Raw genomic sequence first — 20,758 nt, 5'->3', positions numbered from 1 at the left:
ATCTCACGTGCTGCAACATGCACAGCTACCGTCCACACCAGGCAGTGGGGCTTCAGCAGAATTTGCTACGCCACCTGCAATTACATATCCAGCTGCACACATATACATGGCCCTTCTTTCGTTTTCAGGATCTCAAAAAAAAGCTTAGCTTGGTTTTCCTGCCACCTGATTGACCTCATCTCCCTCAGAATGTGCCCCGCCACATTCATTGCTGAAGCAGGACGAAGGCTAACGGACATGTCAGAACAGTGAGGTTCAACGATCTCTCCAAAATATTGTGGTTGTAGTGGAAGAGATATGTTTTAAATTGTACCTTGGTATTTCAAACTCTCTCTAGAATGTTATCCATTTCGATTTTATTTTGACAGGAACTGTTAAAAGGCTAATGACACTAGATGAAAAGAGAAGAAAGAAAACACAACGTTTCAGCTGTGGAGCCTTCTTCAGGTGTGAGGGCTCCACGGCTGAAATGTTGTGTTTTCTTTCTTTTCTTTTAAGCATGGAATAGACCTATTACTTGTTCCTTTGCAGCCTACACATGGTGATGCAGCTCCCCACCTGAACTGCTAATGATACTAGATGCCTGGTAGTTTGTGGTACTTGGTTATCGTCTTATGTGTGCTCAAACTGCATATGTGTTGTAGCAGCGAGGCTTATTAATAAGAAAGAATTAAGTGTTCTGAGCCTTCCCAAATGAGGCCCCATCTCTGTTCATCTCTGTGGTGCAGCGGCCCAGCACTGAGCTTCGCCAATGTGATTCAGCTGCTTCCAGTGCCTTTATTGGAGTGCGCTGATGGACCGTGCTCTCTCTCCAGAGACCAGCACGCCTGTCATGGACGGAGCAGGAAAGGCGGCGCCACATTCTACAGCCCTCTCCACGCAATCGATGAAATCGGGCTACTGAAGTGGAGAAAATCGCCTCTCCAGAAAGTGCAAATATCATCTTGGAGACTATAAATCCTATTGCCGAAGGTCAGCCCTGTCTACCAGAGTAACCCTCCCACAGCGATGATCAGCTCGTCTCACACGCGAGAAGTTTCGGTTGGAAACAAGCGCCCCCTCTTCTCGCACGTTTTGCACGTTCGAGTTGTTTTAATGCGGCTCTTTCGTACACGGTGCTGATCTTTTGGAAAGCAGGAGGCAAAACCGAGTCGAACCCGGGCCGCCTGGGTAAAAACCAGGAACCCTAACCGCTAGACCATATGGCAGCGAACAGCCATGCTGTTCCCGGCATCATCCGAGCAAACTACGTAAATATGAGAAAACACGCAAGAGAGTTGTCACTCAGAGTGTCGAAGGGTCGATGTATACTGGGGCTCAGTTGAAATGCAACGTCAGGACTTTTCCAAATTATGTCACACGAAGAGAGCACAGCCTTTTCCACCCTGCCATGCGTGTATCGGTAACTCCCCGTGATCGTATAGTGGTCAGTACTTTGCGTTGTGGCCGCAACAACCCCGGTTCGAATCCAGGTCACGGCAGAATAGGGGCGTCTGCTTTTACTACTTGCACGAATGAAGGCAAAAAAAAGCCAATCGATGTGAACGAACGGCGCTTTACAGAGGAGTACTGCCTGACTGGATCGTTGATGAGCGACAGAGGCCACTCCGACCCCTTCTTGGTTTTCTTCAATGACTTACTAAGGATCTTCTTCACATTCGCCCATGCAGGGGAAGCCAGTTACACCAAAGCAAACGCAAGTGCATTTCAAGCAGAGACCAGGAGGGACTTGTTTACACTGAGAGTGGGTGGAGAATGGAACAATGCGCCCAGCCCTGTTGCTGGAGCCGATTCTTGATGAGATCTTGGGCTCACTAAGAGGCCCCCTTTGGATGCTATTCTTTCTGTTGTTCTTGCAGGTCCTGCGCTGCTTTTGAGCCGACAGAGCTCGTCCTGGTCTGTCGGCACAGCCCAATTGCAAATGATCAGCTCCGCATACAGAAGGAACGTGCATTTGGTACAAGAGTGCATGAAGGCACCGGAAATACATTGGGAACAAATGACCGGTCGCTCAAGACCTCTGTGAAGTACAGGAGCTTGCAAGAAGCAGCTGTTTCCGCCAGGTCTCGAACTGGGGACCATTCGCATGTGAGGCGAACGTGATAACCACTACACTACGGAAACGGTTGTAAACCGTGCCCAGCGGCCCAGTGCTGAGCTTCGCCAATGCGATTCAGCTGCTTCCATTGCCTTTATTGGAGTGCGCTGATGGACCGTGCTCTCTCTCCAGAGACCTGTACGCCTGTACCGGGGTAAAGTTAGCTTGAAGTTCGAAAACGATTTTGGCATGCCTGTAGCGCTTTCGCAAAATCTCTTAGAGTTACAAAAACACATGCTTTGTGTATAAAATACATTGTGAATGCTTTCTCAGCCTTCACTTTGTCATTTTTATGACATTTTTTTGACCATGCTCACATTTTCTCTTGTCCATATCTTTGCAATAGAAGCACAGAACGGCTTCAAACCAAATGCATTTTAAAGACCACAACTTGTGGATATTTCAACAGCCTCTACACCAAACTATCAGTGAGCTAATCATCTTTTTTAAAACCTCCAGTTTTTCATCGATGCGTAATTACACACTAACTGGAACCCGGGGACTGCTGTGTGCACACGTTCACAACGCGAGAAATACTGTTCAATACGGCTTCGTGCGAAAAACCCATATATGACCATAGGAAGCAGAACAGCGCAGTCTCCAATTAGCCAGACTGTAAGCACGGGAATAAAGCTTTGTTTGATTTCTGAAACCCTTCCTTTACGTTCTATTTTCATTCAGGTGTGGTTCAACTATATTGACAATACTACTGACAGCAGGAAGTTTAAAATATTCTTTTCTCAGCAGCTTATTAAAAACAGCTCCCATGATGTTCAAACCGACTTTTTACACAGAACACTGACACAGCTTTGTGTTCTGAATCTTTTTTTCTCGTGCTTTTATTTAATGTGGCACAATGCACTGGTATAGGGGTATTTTGTTAACAAACAAACAAACTACTGCAATGCTCTGCTCCCTGGGGTATCTAAATCTACTCTGAACAAGCTGCAGTATGTCCAAAATTCAGCAGCCAGAATCCTGACCAGATCTAGTGCAAGTGTTCACATTACTCCTATCCTGGAGTCCTTGCACTGGCTTCCGGTCAAATTCCGCGTAGACTTTAAAATCCTCATGCTCACCTACAAGGCTTTACATGGCTTGGCACCTCAATACCTGTCTGAACTTTTATCGCCCTACTCCCCACCTCGCAACCTCCGCTCTTCAAATTCTGCCCTCCTTACTGTCCCCCAAGCCCGTCTACATTGTATGGGCGACAGGGCCTTCTCCTGCTATGCCCCCAAGCTCTGGAACTCCTTGCCCAAGGATATTAGAGAGTCACCTTCTCTAAACTCCTTCAAATCCAGACTCAAAACCCTCCTTTTCAGAAAAGCCTTTACTTAACTGGTTCCATTCTTCACCCCTTGCTCTTCTTAATACCATCTTCCACGGTCTCCTCTATTGTTATTGTTGTATTGTTGTAATTATAATTGTGTCCTGTCTTGTGAAATTTTCTTATTTATTGTTGTAGTCTTCTTATTTATTGTTATTGTCATCCTGTAAAGGGCTTTGAGAAGCCACCTTTAAAGGCGCTATATAAAATAAAGTTTATTATTATTATTATTATAAACCAATAGCATTTAAACCACAGCACCCACAATGCTGCAAGTAAGTGTTTTGCACACTAAGCAGGTTCTCTGACTTTTCCCAGCTTTGTTTTGGTTTTTTTAAGATAACAGTACAGGTAAGACACTGGGATAGGGGGGTCGTCTTCATGGCTCAATAGCATTTCAAATACAACAGCCACACTGCTGAAACCAAGTGTTTTACACACCAGTCTAGCCCCCTAACCTTATACAACCTTGCTGTGGCTGTGGCACCTTTCTTTATTTTTTTATGATTTTTTGAAGATAACACTACAGGTAATACACTGGGACAGGTGGGTCGTCTTCATGGCTCAATAGAATTTGAAATACAACAGCCGCACTGCTGAAACTAAGTGTTTTACACACCACACAGGCCCCCTAGCCTTATGCAACCTTGCTGTGGCTGTGGCCCCTTTCTTTATTTTTTTATGAAGTTTTCAATATGGCACCATTAGACAAGCGGTACATGGGGATAGGGGGGTGCTATTCACGAGTCAATAGCTCTTCAAGCACAACAGCCACAGTGCTGCAACCAGGTGTTTTACACCAGACATTTCACCTAACCTTATACAACCTCGCTTTGAGTTGTAGAACATTTCTTTATTTTTTTTTACTGTAATCAAGTGTTGTGCTCACTAGTCAGGCCTCCTGACCTTTCACAGTCATGCTTTGTTGTGTGCAACTTTAATTATCTTTTTAGGATTTTTTGAACATGGCAACTTCCACCGAGATGGGTGGGGGGTGTTGGGGTGCTCTTCAATAGCTTTTTCATCTATACACACAAATGGATGTAACCAAGACACTCAGAACCTGTCACGCAGGGGCTGACTGCTGAGGATAGGGATCCAATGCGGTGCCCTTGGTAGGGTTGGCGTGAGACACAGGCATAATCGGAGTAAACAGGCAGGGGTCCGAGTCCGGGAAGGCGTAGTACAGGCATAGGCACAGAATCGACAGGCGAAGGCGTAGTCGAGGTACTGGCAGGGGTCGGAGTCCGGGAAGGCGTAGAAGTTGCGTCGGTAGACAGAGGTGTAAACGAAGAGACAGGCTTGGGTCAGGATCTGAGAAAGCGTAAAACAGGCGAAGGTACAAAATCGAGTGGCTAAAGCGGTAGTCGGAAAAGCGGGGTCGAGGTCCAGGGGAGAAGTCGTAGTAAGTCAAAGGTGTAGTTAGTACATAAGCTCCGGGAGAGAATCTCAATCGTGAGCAATGACCGGGGGACAGATGAGGGTTTAAGTAGAGGACTGATTGACGCATGGACGTTTGGTACGGAGAGAGCTCGAGGGAATGCGGGAGCGCTTGCCTGCGTGAGGGAGATTCGTGGCAAAACCAACAGAATCAACCTGAACTCACAGAAAAACAAGAATGCCCCCGAGACACCTGCACCCCCCCCGGACCACTCTGGTATCAACACTCCAAAACCCATCCATACCAGCTAACAAGACTCAGAATCGGTGCAACCCTCCAACCTGGACCAAGAGCAGGATGGGACAAGTACCTGCACCACACTACGCACCCCTCATCCAGACCAGCAGGACAGCCATACCACAGACAGCACCATCATGTAACCCCCCTGTTCATTCCAACAGAAAAGCCGAACTGACCCCCACCAGCTTGGCGACGCTGCAGCTCTGGTTACACCAGCAGGCCCAATGGGCTCAGAGCTGGGGGACATACAGATGCAGCCATTCAAAATGCGTGGGCGATACCGCATTATTTTCCGGTACGCTGTACGCAGTCTACCGCAAGTTACCATTAAATACCGCGAGTTACTGGTAAATACCGCTAGTTACCGTAAATTCTCCTATAATATGACAAGCAAAATAATAGTATCCGGAATTTCGGCAAGGTGGAGCTAATAAACTCAACCTCTCATGTTTGAGCTGTGGCCATCAAAGTCTTTAACGAAGGTATTACTAAAAGTATTAATAATGAATGACCTTGGACAAGCTGTAAGTGTAAACTCAAAGTATTGCCCTGGTCAACATTCTTTTTTTCATTGACCGTCTTTGTAAAAGTAACACCACAGCATTTCGCAATCACGCATTTGTTTCCAATCATGCAAAGTACAGTAATTTTTGAGAATCGATTCACCATGCCTTTCACATGCTCATAAAAGAGATTGATTTAGGAACATAAACATATTACTGTATGAAAACTGTACTGTATACAGTATGTATATGTATATTTAATGTCTTAACTGTGCCCGTTTAAGTATTGAATATTCATATCTAATTTTACCACTGAAGGGAAATCTTAGTAGCTGAGCATAAAAAGAATAGGAGCATACTGCAACGCGTGTGAAGGCCATAAACGATTAATTTTGGAACATAAACATACAGTATATGGCTGGTCTCGGTACTTTAAAGAAAACATACACGAAAGATGGTTTCATTATGACCAGAATCGGTCTTGAGATATTTTTAACTTGATTTACAGTATTTGAGAGGTATGTCTTAACACCGATTCTACAGTACGTAAATACTGCTCACGTATGTTTCTAGGTTTATATTATGCATTTCATACGGTCAAATTACTTTTGAGAAACTAATAAGAAGCGCGAAACGGTATGCCCAGGGCGTTTTAGTTTATTTTTACTGGAACTCTGCTTTAACAATGTCGCCGTGGATTGATTAGAGATATCAAGTACATACAAGTCATTTTTTAAATGTTGTAGTTCGTCTTGAAAAAATGTTACGAGTACATCATCTATCAACAATTACACAGGTTCTGTTTCCATATTGCGGATTTTGGTTACGTAATATGATTTTCTAAATTTCACGTTGTGAATATATGATTTGGGCAAACAGAGCCGCAAAGAAGTACATTATGGGTTGTTGTTTTTTTTTTGCAGTTTTATCTAGAACAAGCTATGCTTAAACCTTTGTCTGATTCTTGTGAAACTATCCACACGACAGTTACAGTACCTAGGAGTTGACTTCAGTGATGTCACTGATGGGATGTTTCTAAAAATCCTTCCTCTGTAAAACGTCTTCTCTAGTTGTCCTGCATATGTATTCGGTAATGAAGCTGTGTGTTCTGTCATGGAAATATAACTATCAAGGAAGACACAAAAGAGAGTTCTCACCTGAGTAAGGTCTTTATTTCAATATTGCAATATTGGGAGCCCTGTGGAGACATCACTCCTGCTCTTTGCTCAGTTCGTTTGTGACCTTTTTACAGTGGGAAGCATGAATTCAGGACACCTGGCACCCCCTCCACCTGAGCGAACACCACCTCTTTTTCCTGTCTTTCACCAGAATCCAGTCTCCTTATTCATGCATTAGTTCCTACAGCACAGGTAAATCCCTGTGGGCTGGAGCCCAGCATTTTTCTTAGGGTTTTTTTACAAGATTGGTCAACAGCTGGGTCACCTAAACAGCTGTCTATCACCCTAATAGAGAATGGCCTAAAACTGTGATTATAGCGAGGAGCATACAGTTATTTCCATTCTAATACATCTGAGTTACACTCAGACTGAAAGCAGGGCTATTTACCCATGCCAATAAACCTAAATAATCACCTCTATCAAAGGGGATTACTCCCATGAGCATCTTTTATAGCATTACAATCCCAACATGAGCTCTGGTTATTATTTGTGGCTGACTGATAAAGTATTGATTCCATATCCCCATTTTATGTAAAGTAAAGCTCCTTACACTTAACAGGTACACTGTCGCCCCCCCTCAGGAAGCTCAACAAACACAGAAACAGTGACAATATAATAATTAATGTTCACTCAGTCTCTGGTGCAGTGAATCGGTGTCGGCGCAATGCGTAGATCCAGCGATCTCATCCTGTCACTCAGATGGCAGAGTCGGTAGTCAGTTGTACTTGATATGGTCCTTCCCAGCAGGGTTGCAACATCTGGCAGGGTATATCTCCCTCACCACACCCACTCGCCAGGTATCAGGTCGTGTCTTCCCTCTACTGGAGGTCTCCAAGTGTCCAGCACCTGTTCACCAGCCCCGTGCACCACTTCAATTAACAACCTACAATACTACAATAGAGAATTAGCAAATTCAACAATCCATTAGCCAAATTCATCCCTCCAGGAAGTTTCGTTGATTGGCCTGTGATGATATCAAACAGGCTCTATTACACAGTTCTGTTTGATCCAGCCCGCATCCCATGGCGCTCCTTCAGTCTGATGTCTCGTCGATCTTTTAGAGTTCTGTTCCTTCATTCCACTGTTCCAGCAGACTGAGGGTGATCTCAGTCCATCTCACCCCGAATAATCCAGCCACAGCCTGTCCCTTGATCATAATACAAGCGGTAGGTCAGTGCCCACCGAGGGCTTATCTCCATCATCAAGTGTTTGGTAGACACAGAGGCAGTGACAGCAACCCACTGGGAAAACAGATTATAAGAGCCAAGGTTTCCCTTTACAAATGTAAATTGTAAACATTTGCTACTGCATGAAAGGTTTCTCAGGAGCAGGCCGTTTGAGCTGTAGCACCTGCACCTGAACTGTAGTTAAGTTCCTTTGATAAGCATCACATTGAGATACCACATAAGTGGCTACTGCTTCAAACACGGTCCCCACCCAGGTTTGGGTAACCAGCACACCATTTGACTCGCACCCAGGTGTCCAACTGAGTGCATTTGTCGAGCTACAAAGGGCATTAGGCTGTGAGGGCATGCAGGGCGTCCAGTGTGCTGGCAGCACCACACACTTTTCTAACCATGTCCTTTTCTCTGCTTTAGAGGCCTCAGCCTGAATATCCTGTAGCTGTCCCCTTTTCACCAAAAGAGGTCTCACAGGGGTCTCAGACTCCTGTTCTACCAGGACTGCGCACCTGACAGCTACATCTGCAAAGTTGTTCCCTCGAGTTACTGGAAACATTTCTTTATTATGTGATTTACACTTTACCACAGCTACTTCAGTCAGCAGCTGCAAAGCTTCTAACAGTTCAGAGACAAACCCAGCATTCTTAACTGGAGTCCCTGCCATGTTGGGGAAATCCCTATTCCTTCACTGCCATCCAAAATTGTGGCATACACCAAATGTATATATACAGTCTATATAAATTGCTACAGTTTTCCATTTAGCATATTTACAAGTTTCAATTAAATCTTTTCATTCGGTCTGCTAGTTCTACACCAGATTATTCACAGTTTATACAGCCAGGCAGGTAGCCTGCACAACACATAAACACGGCCCCTTGGCCACCGCATCAAGGGGTCCTGAATAATAATAACCCACTAGACGATGCCTATCTCCATGCTCCTGCACCAGCACAACGGCTCACAACCCATTTCTTTCACTTACATACAGATTACATACAGATGATCAGTCTGAGGGAATCCAGTCCAGGGCCAGTGCCTGCAAGAAAGCTTGTTTCAAAACATCAAAAACGGTTTCTGCTGCAGGGGTCAAGGCAATTTTGTCTTTAGACTGCACTACCCCCCTTAAACCAATACGTCACTAGACAAGCTCGTTCTGAGAAGGCATTCACCCTGGCTTTATCATGTAGTTGGTTTTATACTCCTTTTTCTTCCTCTCAAGATCCAATACTTGGAGTAGCCCGGCCTTATGGATTCCCTCATTAGGTAAAACAATCACAATATCACATAACTCTATTGAGTTAGTTTACATAAATGCTATTTCATGCAGTAATTCCTTATAAAATGCTGCAGTCTGGGCCTAAAATAGGTCTGGGGTGTCCCCCACCCACATCAGTAGTTGAAACTGTACATATTTTCCCAAGCAGACTGTGACAGCTTATATTTGCTTTAAACACAACCCTTGCACCCCTTCTCCTGTAGCCTCCTGTTACCCGTTAGAAAACTTTATATCACATCTTTATGCTGTTTTAGTCTAAAAACAGGACAGCTGTGCTCCTGTGTCCCCCAGTTACTGCACACTGTAAGATTATTTCAATCCTGAGATAAATTTAGGAAGGCTACAGAGGTGTTTACTAGATTAAAACTGTTAGTTCACACACGGCTCTCGTTTCAGCTTCTGACATGGTCTTTAATTGTGAAATCAAGCCTCTTTCTTCCAATTTCTCCAAAAAACACATTTTTTTTTAGTAACTGGACACCAGCTTATTAGTAGTTTTGTCTTTGAGGTTTTATATCTCGGTATAACATTAAAGTCACACAATAATTTCTAAAAACTGGCGGCTCCCTTTTCTCCTCCTTGGGTGTCTTTTTACCTCCCATTTGCAGCGCTCGCACTTCTGCATGCATGCTTCGCGAGTTATTAAATCAAATCTGTCTCCGCTGTCCGTAATATCAGGAAAGCATAGTTGTACATTCTTGGCAACATCAGGTTTTAACCCACTCAAGTAAATTTGTTTTATTACTGTGGAAGTATCTTCATTCACTTCCTTTTCAACGGCTAACCCCGAGTATACTATCCATAAAGCTAAAAACCTTTCTGTAAAATCTGAAAACATCCTCACTTCCTTCTGCTGACATGCTGTTACTTTTCTCTAATCAGTTTTCGGTGGGTAATGCTCTTTCAAAAATCTCCACACTAATTCCCACCCTTCTCCCAGATTCTCTCTCAAGGCGTTCTATTTCTTCTTTTGCTTTTTCTTTTTCTGCATATATAACTTCGTTTCGTTCAGCCATTGCTTTTAGCTTTTCCATCAGGGATTTTTCCGTCTCATCTATGATATTCTGTTGAATTCTCAAATATTCCTCTAAATATTTTTATCCAAAGGTTCATACACTTTTCTACATTCCTGTTCAGCCTAAATTCCGTCTGACAGTCAATATTTCTTTTAAATTTCACTTTGGATTAATCAAACTTTTTTTTTCCCTTCACACCTAACCATTTTCACGTCTCCCACGCGCCCCGCGGAATCCCCCAGTCAAGACAAACTGACAAACTATCACAATACGGGAACACGGACCAGGTTCCAAATCCTGGCTTTAAACACACAGTTGAATCGAGTTACCATTTTCGGCTCTTCTGCAAGTACAGTTCTAGTTACTACCTTCAGCCGTACTGCAGTCGTGTACCAGGATGCAACACCTGGATTTTTTCGCACGGGCAGGGCGAGATGCTATTCCTTCAGCAATCCCTCCTTTTCTACCCCACCTTCACAAAACAGGCATCTAAGACACATACACCATTAACTCATTTTTCTGTTGTACTCGCTTCAGCTTCAGGAAAACCCTGAACCCACCACAGCAACATGGAGAGGACAAGGGACTTTTTAGAAAAGAGGAGTCCTTACCTCTTTTTAGAAGCGGCCGCCTAACTTTTCCTCTCCATGTCCGTGTGGTTTAATTTAGATGGATACTTCTTCATCATTTGGGTCACGTATCCGCCAATCTGCCTCCTCCTTTTTAGAGGACGCTGTAAGCCTTTAGGAACAATATGATCTAGCAACAAGGTTATGTCACTGTAGTTAGGCTTAAGACAATCAAGAACAAGGCGCTTGCCTTTCTTCTAAATTCTTTACGATCATCAGGCAATTAAGGAAAAGACTTAACTAATGCAAATAATTCACTAGGAGACCAATGTCAATGTACTGTACATATGCTGGAGTTCCTTCTGGACCTGGAAAAATGCACATTGGTATTTCACAAACAAGTGGCTCCGTACCGCTTTCTAATTTCGGTGGAGACTTTTTCTTTTTAGTACGCATGGCCATGACTTTAGCTGCAGCTTGCTGTTCTTTAGTTTCAAGACTAGTCTTTTTTTTTAAGCTTCCCATTATTTCTGTGATTCCTCTTTCCATTAAATAAGTTTTCCAATTCATTTTCTTTCATTTCTTCTCCTTCTCTTCTAAGTTTCCCCTTCTTCAGGAAACTTCTTTTTCCTAATTCAACTTTCCTCTGTCCATTCTGATTCACTTACAAAGATCCTTCATAGTTATGGGCCCCTAATTATCATATATAAATTATGTGCAAGTTCCCTTACACCTATTACCCTAGCTTTACAGTTCATAAACATAATTTTTTTCCCTAACCCAGGCTATAATTGTTTCTCCGAATTTGTCGTACAATACTTTTGCTGGACTGCTCGGTCCCATTTTCGTCTTTGAATTTTAATTTCCCATTTTTACCGATCGGTGCCTTACTTAGAACCTTATCACATTAACTACTCCGCAGAGCAAAAACCACACGTCTGTGTTAAGATAAGTTCTTTATATGAGTCCCAGACTCATCAAACCCGCGTGAGAACACCCCTGTGGCTCGCTTCTCAAACTATTAATTTTAAAGGATCACTTACTGACGTCAGACAGCTGCCAATTCTCCAGACGCGTCTCTGGAAGGATAAACAGTTTATCCTCCGAGGTTCGTCCAATTTGCTAAAATTGTCCGGGTCCGGATGGAGTTTCAGCAGCCGTTCGCGTTCAGGTTTGTGATCCCGGACGAGCCCCCAAACTGTCATGGAAATATAACTGTCAAGGAAGCCACAAGAGAGAGTTCTCACCTGAGTAAGGTCTTTATTTCAATATTGCAATATTGGGAGCCCTGCTGCCACTTCGCCAAGTGCATCAGAGACTCAATTTGTTACAAGCAGTACAGGGTTTTTATAAGACGTTGCGCTGTAAAAAAGTTCAGCACTTGGTCCCTTCTAAAACTTCCCCTTTCTCTAAGAGAAAACAGATTACATCATAGAGCGAGAGAAGAAAAACTAGATTTGTTATTCAAAGCTTATCAGTTACTTTCAGCTAATTCTAATGACCCAGACAGCATATATTGTTTTGGTACATTGTCTTCTAAACTAACCTGTTTCCACCCGGTCTCGAACCGGGGACCTTTCGCGTGTTAGGCAAACGTGATAGCCGCTACACTACGGAAACCTGCAGGGGCTGCTGCTGGTGTCTCGCTTGCGTTTCGGGCTGAGAAAGGGACGCGTCACTTTAGGCAGGGGGCACTGGAGAGAGGAACAAAGGGCACAATGAAACAAAATGCCAAAACCCGGGATCGAACCAGGGACCTTTAGATCTTCAGTTTAAACGCTCTCCCAACTGAGCTATTTCGGCGGTGCGCAAAGCCCACAGCCACCTGCTCCAGCCTTCCTGTGTTGTGGCATGAGCGCACCAAGAGTAGCGGGAGAGTGTTGCAGGAACGTCACTCAGAAAGAAAGCCACCCAGCTGCGCCCTCTGAGCTCTGTCCAGCGCATCTTCCTCGCATGGACTCCTGCCTGCGACGGGCAGGAAACAATTAGCAAGAACAGAACGACACCCCATGGGTGTCTCATGACCGCACCTTAGGTTGTGACACGTGCAGGTGTGAGGGGTTGCCGGGCTACTTTGGAGCAGAGCTTGGGCGGAGGGGGGGCGGGAAAGCAGACAAAGAGGTGACACCTCAAGGTCTGCACGATCACAGCTCTCCGCCGCCCCAGGCTTCCGCTCGATAAGCTACTGGACACACCCGCCCCTCCTCACACAGACCGTGGAAAAGCCCCCGAGTGGGAGGGCTCTCTCTTCCTCCCAGGAGCTCTTGGACACGACGCACAGACAGGGCGCGGGGAGCCGCCGCCTGCAAACACGGCTCCAGGCAGGACTCCACTCCGCAGGAGCCGCAGAGCAGAGGAGATGAGGGCAGCTTAGCTCCTGTGCAGAGACCTGAGCTGTTGTTGCTGTGGATGCTGTCTTTTCTGCACTCGGGGTAGGAGTGAATGTTGAGTTGCCCTTAGAAATGAAGCAGAGCACTTCAACGGCACGGGTGTGTGTGTGTGTGCGCCCTGGTGATTCTGGGAGACAGATCGAACCTGGGCTAAAAGAGAGGGGGCTTAGCCCTCTTCCATTTGCTAGTTCAAAGTTGTACAACCCATTTGTATCTGCTAGGCGGCGCAGTCGTCGTGCACAAAGAACGCTTTGAAAAGCGTCAAAGGCAAGTCATTCCGAGTTGGTCGTTTGTGTTTTCCGTTCAGACGCGAAATGCTGAAATGATCTCTCGGCTCCTCGGTTGTCATTTCTGCCCCGTAAAGGGATCACAGCACGCGTCGGCTTCCAGCATGCTGGGTCGGAACACGATGCCGGGGGTTGGAGAGAGCGTTGTTTTCCTCGTTAGTATAGTGGCAAGTATCCCCGCCTGTCACGTGGGAGACCGGGGTTCGATTCCCTGACGGGGAGTAGCTTTTCTTTCACCTCCTTAGAGAAATGACTGCCTTTCACTTCTCTGTTTTCTTTCACAGCGTCGTGCACCTTTTCATTGCTCTCGCTTTCAGAGCCTCCGCACGGCACACGACTCGACATCAGGAAGCACATTGAAGTGAAAGCAGGAAGCGCTGCGACATGCACTGTGCAGATCCCGCCACACTAAGAGGTGAGTGGGTCTGTTCGATGCACAAAGAACGCTTTGAGAAGCGTCAAAGGCAAGTCATTCCGAGTTCTTGCAGGTCCTGCGCTGCTTTTGAGCCGACAGAGCTCGGCCTGGTCTGTCGGCACAGCCCAATTGCAAATGATCGGCCCCGCGTACAGAAGGAACGTGCGTTTGGTACAAGAGTGCACGAAGGCACCGGAAATACATTGGGAACAAATGACCGGTCGCTCAAGACCTCTGTGAAGTACAGGAGCGTGCAAAACGAGGCTGTTTCCGCCCGGTCTCGAACCGGGGACCTTTCGCGTGTTAGGCGAACGTGACAGCCGCTACACTACGGAAACCTGCAGGGGCCGCTGCTGGTGTCTCGCTTGCGTTTCGGGCTGAGAAAGGGACGCGTCACTTTAGGCAGGGGGCGCTGGAGAGAGGAACAAAGGGCGCGATGAAACAAAATGCCGAAACCCGGGATCGAACCAGGGACCTTTAGATCTTCAGTCTAACGCTCTCCCAACTGAGCTATTTCGGCTGTGCACAAAGCCCACAGCCACCTGCTCCAGCCTTCCTGTGTTGTGGCATGAGCGCACCAAGAGTAGCGGGAGAGTGTTGCAGGAATGTCACTCAGAAGGAAAGCCACCCAGCTGCGCCCTCTGAGCTCTGTCCAGCGCATCTTCCTCGCATGGACTCCTGCCTGCGACAGGCAGGAAACAATTAGCAAGAACAGAACGACACCCCATGGGTGTCTCATGACCGCACCTTAGGTTGTGACACGTGCAGGTGTGAGGGGTTGCCGGGCTACTTTGGAGCAGAGCTTGGGCGGAGGGGGGGCGGGAAAGCAGACAAAGAGGTGACACCTCAAGGTCTGCACGATCACAGCTCTCCGCCGCCCCAGGCTTCCGCTCGATAAGCTACTGGACACACCCGCCCCTCCTCACACAGACCGTGGAAAAGCCCCCAAGTGGGAGGGCTCTCTCTTCCTCCCAGGAGCTCTTGGACACGACGCACAGACAGGGCGCGGGGAGCCGCCGCCTGCAAACACGGCTCCAGGCAGGACTCCACTCCGCAGGAGCCGCAGAGCAGAGGAGATGAGGGCAGCTTAGCTCCTGTGCAGAGACCTGAGCTGTTGTTGCTGTGGATGCTGTCTTTTCTGCACTCGGGGTAGGAGTGAATGTTGAGTTGCCCTTAGAAATGAAGCAGAGCACTTCAACGGCACGGGTGTGTGTGTGTGTGCGCCCTGGTGATTCTGGGAGACAGATCGAACCTGGGCTAAAAGAGAGGGGGCTTAGACCTCTTCCATTTGCTAGTTCAAAGTTGTACAACCCATTTGTATCTGCTAGGCGGCGCAGTCGTCGTGCACAAAGAACGCTTTGAAAAGCGTCAAAGGCAAGTCATTCCGAGTTGGTCGTTTGTGTTTTCCGTTCAGACGCGAAATGCTGAAATGATCTCTCGGCTCCTCGGTTGTCATTTCTGCTCCGTAAAGGGATCACAGCACGCGTCGGCTTCCAGCATGCTGGGTCGGGACACGATGCCGGGGGTTGGAGAGAGCGATGTCTTCCTCGTTAGTATAGTGGCAAGTATCCCTGCCTGTCACGTGGGAGACCGGGGTTTGATTCCCCGACGGGGAGTAGCATTTCTTTTACCTTCTTAGAGAAATGACTGCCTTTCACTTCTCTGTTTTCTTTCACAGCGTCGTGCACCTTTTCATTGCTCTCGCTTTCAGAGCCTCCACACGGCACACGACTCGACATCAGGAAGCACATTGAAGTGAAAGCAGGAAGCGCTGCGACATGCACTGTGCAGATCCCGCCACACTAAGAGGTGAGTGGGTCTGTTCGATGCACAAAGAACGCTTTGAGAAGCGTCAAAGGCAAGTCATTCCGAGTTGGTCGTTTGTGTTTTCCGTTCAGACGCGAAATGCTGAAATGATCTCTCGGCTCCTCGGTTGTCATTTCTGCTCCGTAAAGGAATCACAGCACGCGTCGGCTTCCAGCACAGTGGGTCGGGACACGATGCTGGGGGTCGGAGAGAGCGATGTCTTCCTCGTTAGGACCTGTCACCTGTCCCCACCTGTCACGCGGGAGACTGGGGTACATCAGGACGCGCATTGAAGTGAAAGCAGGATGCGCTGTGACATGCACTGTGCAGATCTCGCCACACTAAGAGGTGAGTGGGTCTGTTCGATCACAGCGCTAGACGAATCCCCAATCCCCTTTTGTGCCTGGCGACAAAAGATGTCTGTTTCCGCCCGGTTTCGAACCGGGGACCTTTCGCGTGTGAGGCAAACGTGATAACCACTACACTACGGAAACAGTGGTAAGACATGCCCAGCGGCCCAGCGCTGAGCTTCGCCAATGCGATTCAGCTGCTTCCAGTGCCTTTATTGGAGTGCGCTGATGGACCGTGCTCTCTCTCCAGAGACCAGCACGCCTGTCATGGACGGAGCAGGAAAGGCGGCGCCACATTCTACAGCCCTCTCCACGCAATCGACGAAATCGGGCTACTGAAGTGGAGAAAATCGCCTCTCCAGAAAGTGCAAATATCATCTTGGAGACTATAAATCCTATTGCCGAAGTTCAGCCCTGTCTACCAGAGTAACCCTCCCACAGCGATGATCAGCTCGTCTCACACGCGAGAAGTTTCGGCTGTAAACAAGCTCCCCCTCTTCTCGCACGTTTTGCACGTTCGAGTAGTTTTAATGCGGCTCCTTCGTACAAGGTGCTGATCTTTTGGAAAGCAGGTGGCAAAACTGACACGTTCCCATACCGGGAGTCGAACCCGGGCTGCCTGGGTGAAAACCAGGAATCCTAACCACTAAACCATATGGGAGCACACAACCCTGCTTTTCCGGGCATCATGCAAGCAAACTACATAAATATGAGAACACGCAAGAGAGTTGTCACTCAGAGTGTCGAAGGGTCGATGTATACTGGGGCTCAGTTGAAATGCAACGTCAGGACTTTTCCGAATTATGTCTGTTTTACTTGCAGGTCCTGCGCTGCTTTTGAGCCGACAGAGCTCGTCCTGGTCTGTCGGCACAGCCCAATTGCAAATGATCGGCTCCGGTTACAGAAGAAACGTGCATTTGGTACTGTTGTAACAGAAGGAATAAGGTTCTTGATCCCAAGATGAAGTAAAACAGATGAGTTTATTGCATGCAAGGAACAATAAAGCCGAAGTCTTGTTTCCCGCAAGAAACAACAAAACCGAAGTATTGTTCGATGTGCCGGTACAAACTTTTAGGTTATATAGTCCTTGCTTGCTGCTTCAGACGTCATTCAATGTTATGGTAAGGGGGGGGGGTCATGGTATTTGGCCAGTTAAGAGGCCCAAATGGTCAGTTTAAGATTATGCCCCCAGGGGGTTCCTTGTTCGCATCTGGAATCCTTATCAGTTAACCCCCTTTTGTGCCATAAACCCCTGTTGCTTAGAAGTCTAATTTTCAGGCAGAACTGACTTAAGTTAACCCTTTTTACATCTTATCTCTTACTTCATTCCCCCCTTATAAAATATGGCATACGTCAGGACTGCCTATTTTTACACATACAATGTCAGGGCAGATCTTTCCTTTTTAAAATGTACAGGCATGCATTACCATGACATTGTGTGTTCCACAGTTACAACAAGATGTTATTGATGTTTTTGTACAAGTGATAGTTACAATTATACATATAAAACAACCCTAATCCTACAAATACATAAAGTCCTACTCCAGGACCCAAACGCAGACCTCAGCCATGTGGAGATCTATCGTCAGGATCTTGGAACAGCAATACTGACCCAACTCCGATTATAATTTTTTGGCTTATAGATATGCCAACACCCGGAATGTATTGATACCATATCCCCAGAAATGCTCCTCAGGCCTAACAAGCACACTGTTGGTCTTAGGAAACATCAGACACAGAAACGGTAACAACATCCTTCTTTCTGTTCACTCAGTCTCTGGTGCCGTGGGTCGGTGAAAGTGCGATACGCGGATCCAGCGATCTCATCCTGTCACTCAGATGGCACAGTCAGTAGTTGGTGGCACTTGATATGGTCCCTCCCAGCAGGATTGCAACGTCTGGCAGGGTATCTCTTCTTCACCTACACCCACTCGCCAGGTATCCGGTCGTGTCTCCCCTCTACTGGAGGTCCCCAAGCGTCCGGCACCTGTTCACGAGCCCTGTGCACTGCTTCAGTTAACAAACCTAAAATACTTTAATAGAGAGTTAGTTAATTCATCAGTGCGTTAGCCAAACTTGGCCTCCAGGGAGTTTCTTTGGCTGCCCGTGATGATCTCAAATGGGCTCAGTCTCACAGTTCTGTTTGCTCCAGCCCGCAAACCGCACAGGACTGCAGGTAGAGCATCTACCCACGGTGTTCCTTCAGTTGATATTTCCTTAGTTGGTCTTTCAGACTGTGGGTGATGGGGGCAATGTGACTTCTAACTTACCCCTAGTGAGGCAATTACAGCCTGGCACACCTTCCCAGTGTAGTATGCCCCTAGATCAGTATCCAAGGGGAAGGGCAGTCCGTACCACGGGATCATCTTTGTCATACACTTGGGTATGTGCCAGCCCACATCCCATCATTATACAACCCCACATTTTTACACATTTGTTCTAACCACTATTAAACATCTATTAAAGCCCTCAACCTGAATTCTCCCCTTTCCCCAATAGAGGTTTCACAGGGGTCTCAGACTCCCGCTCTCCCAGTGCCGCTCGTCTGGCATCTGCATCTGCATGGTTGTTACCTTGAGTTACTGGAATTCTTTATTTATTGTGTTATTTACACCTTACTCAAGCTGCTTCTGTCGGCAGCTGTAAAACTACAAATCAGTTCAGAGACAAGCCCAGTATTCTTAACTGGAGTCCCTGCAGTTGTGAGAGAATCCTATTTCTCCATAGCCATCCAGAATTGTGGCCTACATGCAACAAATACATACATTATATACATATACAGTAACCCGTTGTCCACACTTACATATAAAGGAATGGTTGATCCATCTGAGGAAACCCCAGTCTCAGCACCTGTAAGAGAGCTTGTTTCAAATTATTACAGGCGGCTTTTGCTGCTGGAACCAAGGCAATCTTGTCCTTGTACTGCACTCCCCCCTTAAGCAGATCTGTTAAAAGTTGTGCTCACCCCGTAAAAACATTGCACCCTGGCCCTGTTAAAATTCCACAATGCTCGACACAAAAGGGCCTTATTATAACTGCTTAATATTAGACACTCTAAAGCTGAAGCAACTCAGACTTGTGGGTTTCTTCGTCAGGGGAAGAACTCAGAATAAGTAAACAGATCTTCTCACAAGACGTTATTCTCTCCAGTCTTGATTCTAAACCTACAGCGTTTCAGCATGTCTGGTTTCGAGACATTCGAAAAAATCCAAATTGTTTCCACTATTGCAACTAATTGTATAAAAATACAAACACTGTTTATCTAACTACTTTTACGTCCACCTGTACTGTACTTATACGTTTCAGACGCTCTTATATTTTCCAATCTCATTACAGATGCAGCCATTCAAAGTGCGCGGTACAGACACGTACCGGAGGTAATTGGCTACGGCGTCGTGCATCGTGACGCGCGATGACGCAAAATACCGCGGTATGTGATTGGTTGACCGACAGGGGCACTCGTGGTCCGTTGGTCTGTCATAGAAAGACTTACTGTAAACGTCTTTACTGTGCCCGTTGTAGATATTGAATTTTACCACTGAAGGGAAATCTGAGTAGCTGAGCATAAAAAGAATAGGAGCATACTGTAATGCGTGTGAAGGCCATAAACGATATTAATTTTGGAACATAAACATACAGTATATAGCTGGTCTTGGTACTTTAAAGAAAAAAATACACACCAGTATTCCATTTCTCCCTAAACATTGTAAACTTCGAAGTCTTTAACTAACGTGATACCGGAGTCAACAAGCATACTTTTAGAATTTGATTAAAAGGGAATATAATATGGAATCGCGTATCTCAAGAATTTAATAACGGTATGATTATATCCATGTACTGCGACAGGGCTCTGTAGGGCTGTTTTGCCTATGTATTCATGTGAGCTCTCTTTTAGCCCACTGGTCTAGGTGCGTGACTACCAACTGGCAGGTTGTGTGTTCGAATCCAGCTGGTGCTGGACTTTTCATTTTTATTTATTTATTTTTTAATCACGTAACATAAACATATTACCATATGCAAACTGTATACAGTATGAATATGTATATTTAATGTCTTAACTGTGCCCATTTAAGTATTGAATATTCATATCTAATTTTACCACTGAAGGGAAATATTATTACATGGGGATTCAGTTGTCTGAAAAAACGCGTTTATTTCGGGCTGAAAAACACGTTTTGAAAAGTGTGCTGTTACTGCCCCATAACTTACATGGGGTTGACCAAACTTGCAGAAACATGTTTATTTCTGCTGAGAAACACGTTTTGACCCTTTCTGCACACTGGGGTTAAGAGCTGAGTGTGTGGGCTCTTCTGAGCATAAAAAGAATAGGAGCATACTGTAACGCGTGTGAAGGCCATAAACGATATTAATTTTGGAACATAAACATACAGTATATGGCTGGTCTCGGTACTTTAAAGAAAAAAATACACACCAGTATTTCATTTCTTCATAAACATTGTAAGCTTCGAAGTCTTTAACTAACGCGATACCGGAGTCAACAAGCATACTTTTAGAATTTGATTAAAAGGGAATATAATATGGAATCGCGTATCTCAAGAAATTAATAACGATATAATTATATTCATGTTGCAAAAGAACTGCAACGGACATAAAAACTCCCTTGCTTTTAACAGAGCGTTCCATAATTTCTAACTACGAAAATGCCAGGTGAAAGGAT

At 45.9% G+C, this 20,758-nt stretch overlaps 3 non-coding genes across 3 annotated transcripts; all 3 read right to left on the bottom strand.

Moving 5' to 3' along the window:
• Positions 1 to 14,371: 14,371 nt before the first annotated feature.
• trnaf-gaa (transfer RNA phenylalanine (anticodon GAA)) lies at positions 14,372 to 14,444 on the bottom strand. Its single transcript has one exon. It is a non-coding gene; the product is annotated as a tRNA-Phe (tRNA).
• Positions 14,445 to 16,151: 1,707 nt separating this feature from the next.
• Positions 16,152 to 16,224, bottom strand: trnav-cac (transfer RNA valine (anticodon CAC)). The gene has a single exon. It is a non-coding gene; the product is annotated as a tRNA-Val (tRNA).
• Positions 16,225 to 16,669: 445 nt separating this feature from the next.
• trnae-uuc (transfer RNA glutamic acid (anticodon UUC)) lies at positions 16,670 to 16,741 on the bottom strand. The gene has a single exon. It is a non-coding gene; the product is annotated as a tRNA-Glu (tRNA).
• Between the last annotated feature and the right edge of the window lie 4,017 nt (positions 16,742 to 20,758).

Source organism: Lepisosteus platostomus, chromosome 5, assembly GCF_059453375.1.
Source record: "Lepisosteus platostomus isolate fLepPlt1 chromosome 5, fLepPlt1.hap1, whole genome shotgun sequence".
Lineage (NCBI taxonomy): Eukaryota > Metazoa > Chordata > Actinopteri > Semionotiformes > Lepisosteidae > Lepisosteus > Lepisosteus platostomus.
Note: the sequence above shows the minus strand (reverse complement) of the source record. Positions and strands in the feature narration are given on the sequence as shown.